At 41.7% G+C, this 13,413-nt stretch overlaps 1 protein-coding gene across 1 annotated transcript in view; it reads left to right on the top strand.

Moving 5' to 3' along the window:
- The window catches only part of USH2A (usherin), a 407,070-nt gene that overhangs the window by 123,742 nt on the left and 269,915 nt on the right, over nucleotides 1-13,413 (top strand). The window lies entirely within an intron of this gene.

Raw genomic sequence — 13,413 nt, forward strand, 5'->3', positions numbered from 1 at the left:
CAGTTGCAGGCTCAATCCCCGGCCATGTGTGTGAGAGAGGCAGCCAATAGTGTGTCTTTCTCAAATCAATGTTTCTCTCTCTGACTCTCCCCTTCCACTCTCTCTAAAAATCAATGGAAAAATATCCTTGGGTGAGGGTTAACGAAAAAAAAAAAAGTCTAGAAAGTATAATACTCTATATAAATATTCCATATGAATCACTCAGCCTTAGTCAGAATATTTACTGAGCATCTACTGTGTACCAGGCACTGTGCATGGCACCGGAGAGCAAACTAAACAAAATCCCTGGCTTGGTGGAGACTTAATTCTAATGAGGTTCAGTGGGGTGGGGTGGGAGGGCGGGCAGGAATCCATGCTAATTATTTGTTCGCCAAAATGAAAATTCCATGTTCCCAAATCCTATTATGAAATTATTCTTTAAATCTTGTATTAGGAAAGTCACATTATGACGTCTGCTAGGAATTAGAATACTGTTTTGTTTTCTATACACTTAAGGCAGCCCTTACTTGAAGGACTCATTTTGGATTTTGCATCAAGTGAGTTTATTGCCTTCTAAGTAAGTGTATGTATGTGTGTGTGTGTGTGGGGGGGGGGGTGCAGGGAGCGAGTGTGTGTGTGTGTGTGTGTGTGTGTGTGTGTAATCCCAAAGTGGGAAGAGTTGAGAGATAGGACTCCGCAGAGCTGTCCTAGGTAAGGCATGAGATGAGAAGATGAAAGCTCATGCTAACGTGAACCCGGGGAAAGTACTGAACAGCAGGATCATACTATAAAAAATCTGGCTGATGGGTTTGGAAGTCACTGAACGGAATCTATCTAGAAAGTACATTTGAGGAAGCCTAAATAAACATCTCCACTCCGGTCTGTTCTAAGTCAGAATCTTGCTTTTGTCTGTTTTCCAGGTGATAAAACACAGGCTGTGATTAGTGTTCTTATCGAGCATGTTGAATAGTCCGCCTGTAAGTTAATAGCAGTACACAGGCCTAGAGTCCTAGGATGAGAAGGAAAGGCAATGAAATTTTCTCTCTTATTTTCCCCGCAGAGGGGGGAGATATTCAACACCTCGAGTCAGCTGTGACTCAAGGGTCCATTATGACTTCAGGATTTTTTAACAGCCGGTGCCTGGGGCATGGGATATGAATTTTGTTCCAAAGTGGTGACATGGGCCAATGTAAGCCCGTGGGAGCAATTTCAGGCAAGTGGAGAGTCTGGCTAAGCAAAAACTGGACAGGCCATGGAAGATGCAATTCCCACACTTGCTTCCTGACCTTGGCCAATGTTCCTCGGCAGTTGGTAATGAAAGGAAATATTGAAGCTGCGAAGATGAGGCAGGAATCCAGGGGATGAGACCAGTGGGCATTGGAAGGGCGCAGGTAGATAGCGGGACAAAAATAGGACTGGTGTCTCCGACAAAGGTGGCTGTACTTTGCGTTGAGCGTGGGACATGAAGCTGTAGCAAGGGGAAACCCACATATACACACTGAAGTTTATTTTAGTGAAGTTCAACCACGAAAATGCATGGGCTGTTTTGGTTTCCTCTGTATTTTATCCCGTTTGCCATTCCAGCCTTGAGTTGTCTTCCTGAAAGGTCTCTGGGCTCGTGGCCGCACTGACGCCAGGCTCATTCTTTGCATCACACCAGGGCATGGGGCCCCGAGTCCGAAGCAGGGACACATTCGGTGACAAGACATCTACATGTTATTGCCAGAACAGAGTCAAATAAAAATCAAAAGTCCAGCAAGTGATAAGGTAAAAGTCAATAAAAAGGCCAATAAAAAGCACAGATGAGTTAAAAGATAGGACTTCATAGGCTGGAAAATGCCAGGGAAAATAAAAGGCAGAGAAAGCGGTGTGGCAAGGCCTCCTCCCGTGGCCTCAGGAGAGCGTGAGACAACTAACTGAAGCGCATCGCCCACGGACTTGGGTTCCAGTGGCGCAGGCTAGGCAACAGGAGTGGTTCTGTAACTGAAGACGGATAACACGTTTTTGTCTTATTCTTGCAAGCTTTAGAACATGCTGAGCCCAAACTGTTAATTTTTTTTAAATTTTTTGCCTTTCTTCAACGGAGTGGTGCATTTATTTAGCGAAACAAAGTGTGGCTGGGCTGACTGGAACAAATCTCTGTTAAGAGGTCTACTAGGTATTAGTCAGCATGGGAAACACCAGGATACAAAGATTAGTCATATATCCTATCGGCTTTCAAAGCATTTACAACCTCGTAACAACGTGAGATTAATTTCTGCCTACAGTTTGCATATAACAATCTGATTCCGATACAATCACCTTTTCTTCTATATCCTCCAAAAACACTTTTGGGGGTTTACCTAAATGAAACTAGACCAGAACTGAAACGTTTTCATAAATGTTTTATTATGTTAAAGCATTCATCTTTTCCCGTTTTAAATCCAAAATATGTTTTCCTTAATTCACGTACCCCGACCATATGAGCACAGTTGGTCCATGTGTGAAAACTTAGCCTGATCAATAGATTGCTCTAGTCAACTGATTGCCACTTGATGTTATAAACACATGGTTTCTTATCCTGAATGCAACTCTGGAAGTAAAACAATAAGTAGGGCAAAAGAGTCCCACGTTACTTAAATTTGAATTAGTAGTCTGATCCTCTCATATCTCCAAATGGTCACAATTTTCCTCATTCGAAGAAACATTTCACAGGCCAACGAGGAGTTTTGTAAGAATTGGGTCAGCAATTTCAAGTTGTGGGTTATGAGGTCTATATGCACTGTAATTCTCAGGTCTAGTTGCTTCTAGCTTCCAAAGGAGGTCATTCATTCCAGACACAGGCCGGTCCCAGTGAAAATATATTATATGGTAATTTCTCACTGACATGACTCTGCATTGAATTGTTTTTTAAACTTCATCACACACACACACACACACACACACACACACACACACGGTATGTGGAATTTCAGGGCTTTCTCTTTTATTTCTTTAAAATAAGCATTTTGATCTATCTTGCTCCCTGGGATATTTTAATTAATTAATATTGCTTCCTAAATTTGTCTCCCTAATCTCCTTTTTTTTTTTGAAGGCTGTGTGAAATGGAATATATTTTTGAAGTTTTCTTGATATAAAATCATGCTCGCATCTAGCTATATGTATAGTGTTTCTTCATTTTTTTATTGCAGGATAGGAAGATATGGGAGAGATTTTTAGAACTGTTATGTCCTACGTACTTTGCTTTGGTTTGGAAATTAATCTCACTCTAGTTAGGCCTTGTAATTTGAGACTCAAAAGAGTTGTTTCTACAAAGCACAGAAAAGAGTTTTGCTGTTAATTGTGCCTAGTTCTCAGTATTTCTAAGTCAAAACAACTCTCTTGCTAGTGTGTGTGGGCAAGACAGTGCAGTACAGAGCGGGTATCACATAAGCAGCACGATAGATCAAATCATGATTCATTATAATACAAATATTGTAATCAATCATAATACTCAGTGTTCCACAAATCCACAATTCTGTGAAAGGGATTAAAAAAAGGAATGAAGCTATCAGTAAGTTTACTACAAAAGGAAAGGAGATTTCCTGATTATCATCATTCAGAATTAGTCAGACCTATACATGGTAATCATTCATATTTTAAGCGATAATATGAAAATCAACATAAAGCCCCGAAAGGAAGAGCTATCTATTTTTTCTCGAAAATGTGGAGGAGAAAAATTACAGACCTGTGTGCTAATTTAATTCCCCTTTAAGTTCATGACATCATGGGTCTCTGGAGTGTTAAATGGGAATGGATGTTACCCTGTATCTCCATGCCTGAGCCCAGTGCATTCGCTCTCAGCTTCTGATTCCTCCGCTGGGGGAGTGGCTATCACTCCACAGTCACAATGAAGGAACCATGTACCTCACACTCTGCTTTCCCGAGCCTCAAGACACTCATGCTTAATGCAGCTTCTCTAGTTTGGGTCCTGTTACAAACCCCATCTCTGACGACTTCCGCTGATGTCCTTTTCGTGTGTGTAAGCTCAGAGCTCAGCTAGCCCTATAAGTAGATGGACTTTGACACTCGCCACTTGGGTATGAGTTGAGTGGGACGCAGAGCTGATTCACTGAATAATAATTGACACACATTATTCACCCTATATGGTATTGGTCCTTGCATAGAACAGAGGTCTGAATGCAAAATATACTTGAAATGTTGAAATAAATTGAGAGAACCATTGTGTTCAACCAAGTGAGCCTGCTTTTTTGTTGTTGTCATTTTTGTTGATGTTGTTGCATGATGTCTTTGTTTATATAGGATGAAAGTTACTCTTCATTGTGGATTTCAGAGAACAGGTATTTTCTAAACCTCATTAACCTTGGAACTCGTTTTTTTCTCCCCTCGCCCTCCCTGTGGTGCTAATTTTAGCATTACACTTAACAGGGCTCCACAGATCAATATTTCGGGAATTTGGAAATGAAGGGAGGTTTTTCTCTATTAAAATTGAGTTCTGAGCCCACTGGGAGAGAAAACACACAAAGCTTTTATCAGTCTTTAACATTTTCACATGGACTAAACTTTCTGATCTTTCTGGATTCTAAGTAGTTGCGAGCAGGCTTTGCCTGTGGGGAGAAGTGAACAGGGTCTACAGCGCCCAGTGTCCCCTGCGGATTTCCAAGTAGAGTCCCATCCCTGTGTCACCAGGCTGGCCCAGGACAACAGGTGCAGTGTAGGGTTGGAGCAAGGTCACCGATACTCCTTACGTAGAGGGGATTATTTTATTTGCTTCAGTAGCTTCAACCAAAACAGAAGAAATTGACTAGGTAGGAGCTACCATCAACCTTTTAGTTCTCACAGTACAGTGAATCTGGGGACCTCGGTAGCCAAGGATGGGACTGAGAGCAGTGAAAAGGTGGAGAGTTGATCAGCGGCAGCTTGACTTGGGCTTCCAAAAGAAGGCAGCTCTGTGGGAGTTCATGACCCTCACCTTCTCCCAGTTTTTACAAAAATCTGTGGAGAATTCCCCAGACACCCAGTGCTCCAAAGGCCATGAATATGTGTAAGATACTGTACAGATACTCTAACATATTCCTGTCCGTTTTTTCCTGACTCCAAACAAAGGAGTTAGCAATATGAAGAAGGACCTGGGCGAATCATTATAAGAAAGCAACATGTGCCGAAACCGGTTTGGCTCAGTGGATAGAGCATCAGCCTGCGGGCTGAAAGGTCCCAGGTTCGATTCCGGTCAAGGGCATGTACCTTGGTTGCAGGCACATCCCCAGTAAGGGGTGTGCAGGAGGCAGCTGATAGATGTTTCTCTGTCATTGATGTTTCTAACTCTCTATCTCTCTCCCTTCTTCTCTGTAAAAAATCAATAAAATATTTAAAAAAAGAAAAAGAAAAAAAGAAAGCAACATGTACGAAGTGTGAGACTGTCAAGGACACTGTTTTGCTTCTTTTCTATGAAAGGGCAGCCTTCCCAGGTCAAGGGGCTAAAAGGACAGGTAGGATAGTGCCCCTTCTCTCAAAGCTTAGGAGAAGAGCTGAAAGTCGTATAGAAGTGCAGAATAACAGGCGTCATATCACAGTCACGGGAATGAGAGGCAGCATGTAGAATGCTTGCACACCTGCATTCCGGAGAGCCTCGCCCACATTCCTGGCTTGAATGCCCTGGGTTGAAATTGTGTCTATCTCTACTGCCTTCTTGGTCTGAGACCTCTTGTAGCTCCGTAACCTCTCAGGTTTCAGTCCCCTGGTGTGTAAAGTGGGGGTGAGGGTGGTCGTCGGCGGGGCGTATCTGATAGAGGTATTGTGGCCAGTAAAGAAATCAACGTGCAAAGCAACTCTAAGAGTACCTGGCATGTGATAGCAAGCAGCAGTGTTTATTATCATGAATAATAAATCGTATCCACTTAGAATTATCACGAGGGGCTTCAGAAAGAAGGCAGCAATGAGATAATCTGTGAAGAACAGGTAACTTTTGAAAGATGCAAATGGAATAAGCATGGCATTCTGTCCAAGGAGAAGGGCAATCATGGTAAAGGCATCAGGATGAGAAATTAAAGGGCAAGTGTGGGAAATAGCAGACAGTCTTCTTTCGATAAAGCACTAGTTTTTTATTGGTTGTTTTTACTTTTTTGGGGGAAAAATAGTAGGAGGTGATTCTGGGAAAGGTATAGTTTGGAAAGGTATAGTTTTTAGGGGATAGAAAGAGTAGTTTCCATCTAATTTGGTTTTAAATGAGACCTAGTCAGTGTTTGCTCAGGGGAGTGTTAAGAAAGGCATTGTAATTTGGGAAATGTAACCTCGTAATAGTTCCCTGTGTTAACTTTTTAAATAGCCAGATGCCTTACAGTAAACAAACAAAGGAACCTGGACTTGAGTCAGAGGACGTTATTTTCAATCTTTTCTTCATTCCTTTAGAACTAAACCCACCAAGCCTCAGTGTCTTAATCTTTAAAGTAGGGACAGCAACATCTCAATCCCATGCTTATTTTTAGGACTAAATAAAACAGATGAAAAAGAACCAAATGTAATGCTGGGCATCAATGGATATTCAGCCAGTGTGTAACTATAATATATTATTTCCTCAAAACAAACGAAGAACAAAATTGGGGAGAGGGGAAATCTTTGAATTGCAAGGTGCCGGTCTCCATCCTAATGAAATCCATTTATGTTCCTCTCATGAGAGTCATTCATCGGACTCTTCAAATTCTTGGCCCCCAAGGGACCCATAGGAAATATCCCATCTCATGTCTAAGTTTCTCAGATCCAGAGTCCCAGAGGTTTTTCCACCCCGAGTTGCATCTTCTGCATTGACAACTGCAGGAAGTTTAAAAATACACTGACTTGTGCATCAGCATCTTTTCCTTTGACGGGAGATAGCCAAACTGGTGGGCAGTTCTTTCCCGGTCATTCTCCTGCCTTTCTAGAGCCCTGTAATGACTCCAAGGAGAAAACCAGAAGCCTTCCTGCAAATAAAAGGCAAAGTCATTAAAAGGATGCAGGGTAACTGACAGTTTCGCTACAGCAGCATTTCATTTGAATTCTTTAATCCTCTCAGTCCTTCATGTTTAGGATTCTCGGTCTGAATTCTCTCTCTTCATTTGAGAGTGTGAGACGATCTATCATTTGGGTAATTTTCCAGAATTACCTTTATTATTTGGTCCGCAGTGTGCAGCACAGATGGGTGTTAGAAGGACTCTGTCTAGATGCCAGCAACAGAGGTTGTAACATTGTCCTGAGCGCTTTCTCCTGAAACAAATCGGATGAAGCAGAGAAAGCGCTGCCAAGGCTGGCCTCAGCAGAGCACGTGGGTCCAATAATAGGCATCTCCATGGATGCGTGGAGATGATTCGGTATTGCGTGACCCGTCCTTTCAGACTCACTCACAGGAAATAGACTCCATCGGGGACCCGAGGCCACTTCTCCTCACCCTTCTCCCTTCCTGGAAAGGAAGCACTGTTCCGTGCATCTCAGGCATCCTGTAAATACCCCGAGAAAAGAGTTTGGCCAAAGTTAGGAAAGGAGAATTTTCATCCTATTGCCATTAAAAAAGAGCTCAACCTTAGAAAGCATTTTTCCTCCTTTCAGCCCCGCTCAGTTATTACTTTGGTATAAGGCAACGGTTCCATTCCTTGTCAGGGCACAGGTCCGTGTTGTGTTGTGGGCTGGATCCCCAGTAGGGGGCATACAGGAGGAAGCCGATCAATGATTCTCATCTCTGATGTTCTACCTGTCACCCTCTCCCTTCCTTTCTCTAAAAATCAATAAAAACATTAAAACAAACAAAAAAAAAAAGAATGAACTCCTGCTAACTGGAATGCCTTAAAGCAGATGGTGCCAGATATATGAGCTGTTCCTCTCCATAGACTCTCTGCAGAGATAAGACACCCCTTCTCTACTGGCAACCCTTAATTACTCGGTGGGTTTTGGTGTGTGCCTTCAGCAGAAGGTCACCATGTTGACAACAGTGAGGGAAAATGGCATTGTGACCATTACCGGGTGAGATGCGGCACATTTCTTGCATTCAGTGATTGTCTCTGTTTGACTCATTAGCATGTCGCCTGTAGGTTGCCAAGTTGGTTGTTCTGATTTAAAACTTGGTGTTAAGTTGAATGTGGTCTTATCTTGAGCCTCTACTTCTGTCATGACTTGGGTCTCTTGCTGAGTTTCTGACTTGAATTGCTTTTTCCCCCCCTAAGCTTTTGCTTTTACTTACACACTGAGTGGCCAGATTATTATGATCTCTGAACGCATAATAACCTGGCCACTCAGTGTGTGTGTGTGTGTGTGTGTGTGTGTGTGTGTGTGTATTTTAGAGGCCCGGTGCATGAATTCGTGCATGGGTAGGATCCAGCCAGCCCGTCCAGGGGGAGGGGACATGGGCAGTTGGCCGGTCTGCCTGCTGGTCGAACTCCTGGTCGAGGGACAATTTGCATATTAGCCTTTTATTATGTAGGATATACACTGAGTGGCCAGATTATTATGCATTCAGAGATCATCATAATCTGGCCACTCAGTGTATTTCTATCTGCAGATTCTGGAGTTGTTCCTCCCACACCCACTTTTTTTTCTCTCTGGCTATCTTTCTAGTTTGGCCCATTGTATTTCTTTGGCCCGCCTATAGCTTTTTCTCCACTTTGTCTCCTGTTCAGTACATACAGCATCCAGTCAAGACGCCTGCTTACTTCCTGTGGGATTTCCAAGTTGCTGTGTTTCCTGCCGGCTTTGATGCCACCTATAAGGGGTTTCTGTGCTTTGGCTGATGCGCTGTTGTCTGCATTTGCAGTGTTTCAGCTCATTACACTGACTTTAATTTTGATGTATTTGTATTTTATCCACTTCAAGTCGTGTTCCTTTCCTACATCAATTTAATTACTTTCTGCCTGGGCCACATTGTGTTCATACAATTGCTGCTAAAGGTTCCTACTTAAATTACCACCCAGTACATCCTTTCAGTCTGAAAGATGCTCACAACACCTTTGATGGATGTCTTACCTTTGTGTGGGGATGGAAATCTGGACTGTTGAGGGGGGGTCTTCTATAAAGAACTCAGTCAACCCTGGTTATAGCTGTAGGGTCATGAGTGTAGGAGGTGAGTATAGGCCTGTGAGGTCACTGTCCTGCTTCCCAGTAAGAAAAGAATCTATGACCAGTTTCTATTCTGTACATGTCATGCCCTCACCGCAGGGAAATATACATCTTTCTTACGTGTTTAACTTCTATTTAGTTTGACCACCAAGCTGTAGCTTCTATCGTTCCGTGTGTGTGTATATGTGATATATAAGTTGCTGGATTTGAATCTGGGTCTTTCTCTAGTCAGTTTGCATTTGGGTTTGTAAGCCAGCCACATGGATTGAATTTCCATTGTGTGCACAGCTATATGGCAACTGATCTAATAACAAATGGCTTGGGAAATGTGGTCACTCTTCCAGTTTTCAAAGACTTCCCTTATTGGGGAAAAAAGGAAAAGCATATGAGAAACACATGTTTGGAAATAGAAGTAAGGACAGATCTCAATAGATCCATGGCTGGCCATTTATAGGGTTTAAGGCATGCCTCCCACAGACATAACAATTGCAATAGCTCTTGCAAAATCTTAGGAGACAGAGGCCTGTAGGTTTATGAGAACATGTGTCTTAGATCAAGTTTATCAGTTGGCTAGTTAGTAAATGCACTTTCTCCTCACTTGCTTAGCTCTGCTTTATGGGACTTCATACCTATTCTATTCTATTATTCTGTTTCCTTCTCTTAACAAACAGTTGTTGAGCCCCTGTGCTCAATAAAACTAAGCTGTTTATCAAGAAGAAGAAAACAAAATTAACAGCACTTCCTTTTTTGTTAGTGTGCCTTCTCTAGTGCTGGGTAATTTCTCTGGGCCTCCATTCTTTCCTCTGTGTAATGGGGACAAATGAACTGCGAGGAACAAATAAAATATGGTTACTTAGCTCAGTGTGTGTCACAAGGGAGAACGCTGTGAGTGGAAGTTATTTCCCTTTTGCTTTCCCTCTGTCAGTATCCAACATTTCCTCTATCAAACAAAGCTCAATGTCTGCTGTAATTCCCATCCGAGATGAGTATGACAGCACAGCATTAGCGCATTTGACCTTAAAAGAAAGCAATTTCCATAGGTTCTTGGTGAACAGTAGGCTGGCAAATACTATAGGCCTCCTCTTGCCAAGGTACTAGCCTCTTAACCTTGACCTTTGGGCTCATCCAACCCCATTCCCGGGGGCCAGTGCTAGATGATTCAGACTCATGATTCAAGCTTCTCAGGAAGTCAGTCCTGCTGAAGAATCAGGCCTTGACTTTGTGCACACTTTTGACAAAGGGCCTCTGAGCACCTCCCTAAGCCCCACGTCCATCACTTTCTTGGTGCTGGTACTCAGCTCCCTGTATGTTCTTGGAAACCTGCCCAGGAGCCTAGAACCTGCATTGCTGTCTGGCTCTTACCAGGCTGCCCTCCGTGACTAAAGTCTACATTTCCACTGTTCTTTGGACTCCAGATTCCTACTCCACACACAACTGAGCCAGCCGTCTGGATGTCCAAGTTTCACCTCTTCATGCATGGGCATGGTTGTGCTTGTCTCTGTCTAAATCTCTTTCTTCTGACACTAGCTTTCCCCCTTATTCTTGAGCCTGTGACCCTCTGTTGTGTCCCTGGCCTCAGCGTATTTGCTGTGCTCTGCCCATGAACCACCCTTTGTCCCTGAGCTTACAACTGGGTATTGATATATCATCTACCCGCCATGTCAACATCAAGTTCCACCTTTCATTCCAGATCTGATCTGCTGTGCTGGACAGTTCTACCCTGTGATACCATATAGACTTCATGTAGGATAAAATGGCGCTATGATTTTGCTTTTGAGAAAATGGTCCATTTTCTTGACGATTTTTGTGTTTGCGGCCCTTCATGTGATAATTCCTTTAGATGAATATGCTTTTCAGGTGTCCCTTTTGGTACTTTAAATCCTCACTGGAATGAATTCAGCATGAACCTAACCGTATTCCAAATTGCTTTCAATAGGGGACGACATGGTAACCAGGAGACAGGTAAAGATTGTGGAATTTTTATGAACTATAAAGCAGTGTCCACTGTTGTCATAAAGCACCTACATAAAACCGTGTGATACGTGAGGTCCTTATTCCTCAAATAGTCTAATTGATTGTTCATTGGGCTCACTCAGCCAAAAGTAGAGAGAAACTTTGTACAGACATCATTAGTTTTTCTCCATTTAGAGATTAATCATGAAGAGCTCTGGCTCTTTAATTCTGTAATTTGTATATTTAATGGGCTGCTGCAGAATCTATGACAGTAATTAGCATAGCCTGAAAACTCATTAATACGCAACAACATGATTAATGCAGCATTAATGCAAACATGACTGAAGTTATTTGGGTTATGTAGTAAGGAGATTAAAGCTAAAATGTCCTGTTTGTTTTACCAGTGGTGAGCATAATAGGGTGGCAGGAAAATAAAGTAAAATAAAAACAGGTATCAACTTAGTGGCTTTAAAATAGGCAGGAGAAACAAACAGAAAAATTAAGTTGATTTCCTTTTGTCACTTAGCTCAAAAATTTAGGGCATAAAATATATTCTCTGCTTTTCTGTTTATTCACTTATTCATAAATTTATCATTACTACTTAAGTTTATTTAACCTTTTATTTTAACCAAATTAATCTTTCAGTAACTTCAACATGACATAAATAATACTATTAACATAATGCTGTATTTGTTATATATAATAATATTATGAACCAATATTATTATTATTATTTAAATATACATTTTTATTGATTTCAGAGAGGAAGGGAGAGGGAGAGAGAGAGAGAAATATCAGTGATGAGAGAGAATCATTGATTGGTTGCCTCCTGTACGCCCCCTACTGGGGATGGAGCCCTCAACCCAGGCATGTTCCCCGACTGGGAATCAAACCATGACTTCCTGGTTCCTAGGTCAATGCTCACTCAGCCATTGAGCCATGCCGGCTGGGGATGAACCAATGTTATTAAGATAATATTATTTTATCTTACAATAAAAAATCTTTGAATTATACTGAGTGGTCTTTGGCTGTTGTCAACATCTTTTTCATGTTCATATCCCCAGTGATGTGCACTGTCTGTAGGAGATGCTCGAAATGCTTCTTAAATTGAATAGGAAGTTACTGCATTGACCTAGAACTATGGTTCTGTAGCATACAGTGCATGTGCTTGAGAGAAGTTGGACTGTGAGAAGGATGTGTGGGTGAGGACGTTGAGGCTTTTGTGTTCACAGAAACCCTGACATCACTCAAGTTGCAGACTGCCCCTACTTCTTGGGAGTTGTACAGGCATTCAAGGAGTAGCTAGTTACAAGCTTTGTGCTTCATAATGTGCAAATAAAGCTATAACGTAGCCCTCTGTTCTCAACGCAAAATCAAGGGCCTCGGAAGCAAGTGAAATCAATGAACTTTCATAAGAATAGTAGCTAATACCTATGTAGGGGCAAATGGTTCTAAGCACTGTGCTTTGTACACATTAATTCGTTTTTATTCTCCCAGGAACCTTGTGAAGAAACAGTCATTATCCCCACTTATCCACGAGGAAATAGGTACAGAAAGATTAAATAATTTGCCCAAGGTCACACGTAAGTTTTAGAGCTGGTACTTGAAACGGGGCCATCTAGCTTTTTTTTTTTTTTTTTATCATTGAGCCAAACACCAACTTCCTTCTTCTTTGGATGTACACCAAAGAAATGTCTTTACAAAATATAAGAACTTCGGAAGAAATAAAATTGAAAGATTGTTTTAACTCTCTCAGTGCTTTAACTCTCTCACCAGAACCTGCCTCCTGGTGAGCTGGAGGGATGGGTCCTATCCCAGACCCTCTCTCAAGTCCATAGTAGATGCTGTCAATTTCCTTTTAGAATCTGATCTTTTCCCTCCTTGATATTGTGTCCAAACATGGTCAGTAGATTTATAGCAATCTACCCCCTTTAGAGGAAATGCAGCTATATGAACTGATTAAAACATTAAAAACTTTGTCCATGAATAGGTTTGTCTGCATACAGGGAAACCTTCCTCTGATTGGTTTTGTAAAACAGATTTGACTTATTTTTACTGAATTAAATTGACCTGGAATTTTAGTGCCATGATGATACAGTATTAGGAATGAATTAATAACCAAATTCAAATACATGCATTGTTACCCTGCAAATTATTATTCTCAATTCCCATAATAGAATGAACAAAATAAACAGGAATTAAGTTGATCCTAGAATGTACTAGTTACATATAAGGAGTCCCTTTGTGGCAGTAAGAGTGATTATACTGTGACGTAGGCTATTAAAGGGATTACAGGGTTGTACTCCTTTTACTCATTCAACATGCATTTATTGGTATTCTAGTATTTTCCAAAAAGTAACTTTTGGAGATAATAAATATTGCAGTCTGATCCCATTTAGAGTTTAGCTATTCCATGGTGTGGAA

Source organism: Eptesicus fuscus, chromosome 24 (assembly GCF_027574615.1).
Source record: "Eptesicus fuscus isolate TK198812 chromosome 24, DD_ASM_mEF_20220401, whole genome shotgun sequence".
In the NCBI taxonomy this organism is placed as follows: Eukaryota; Metazoa; Chordata; class Mammalia; order Chiroptera; family Vespertilionidae; genus Eptesicus; species Eptesicus fuscus.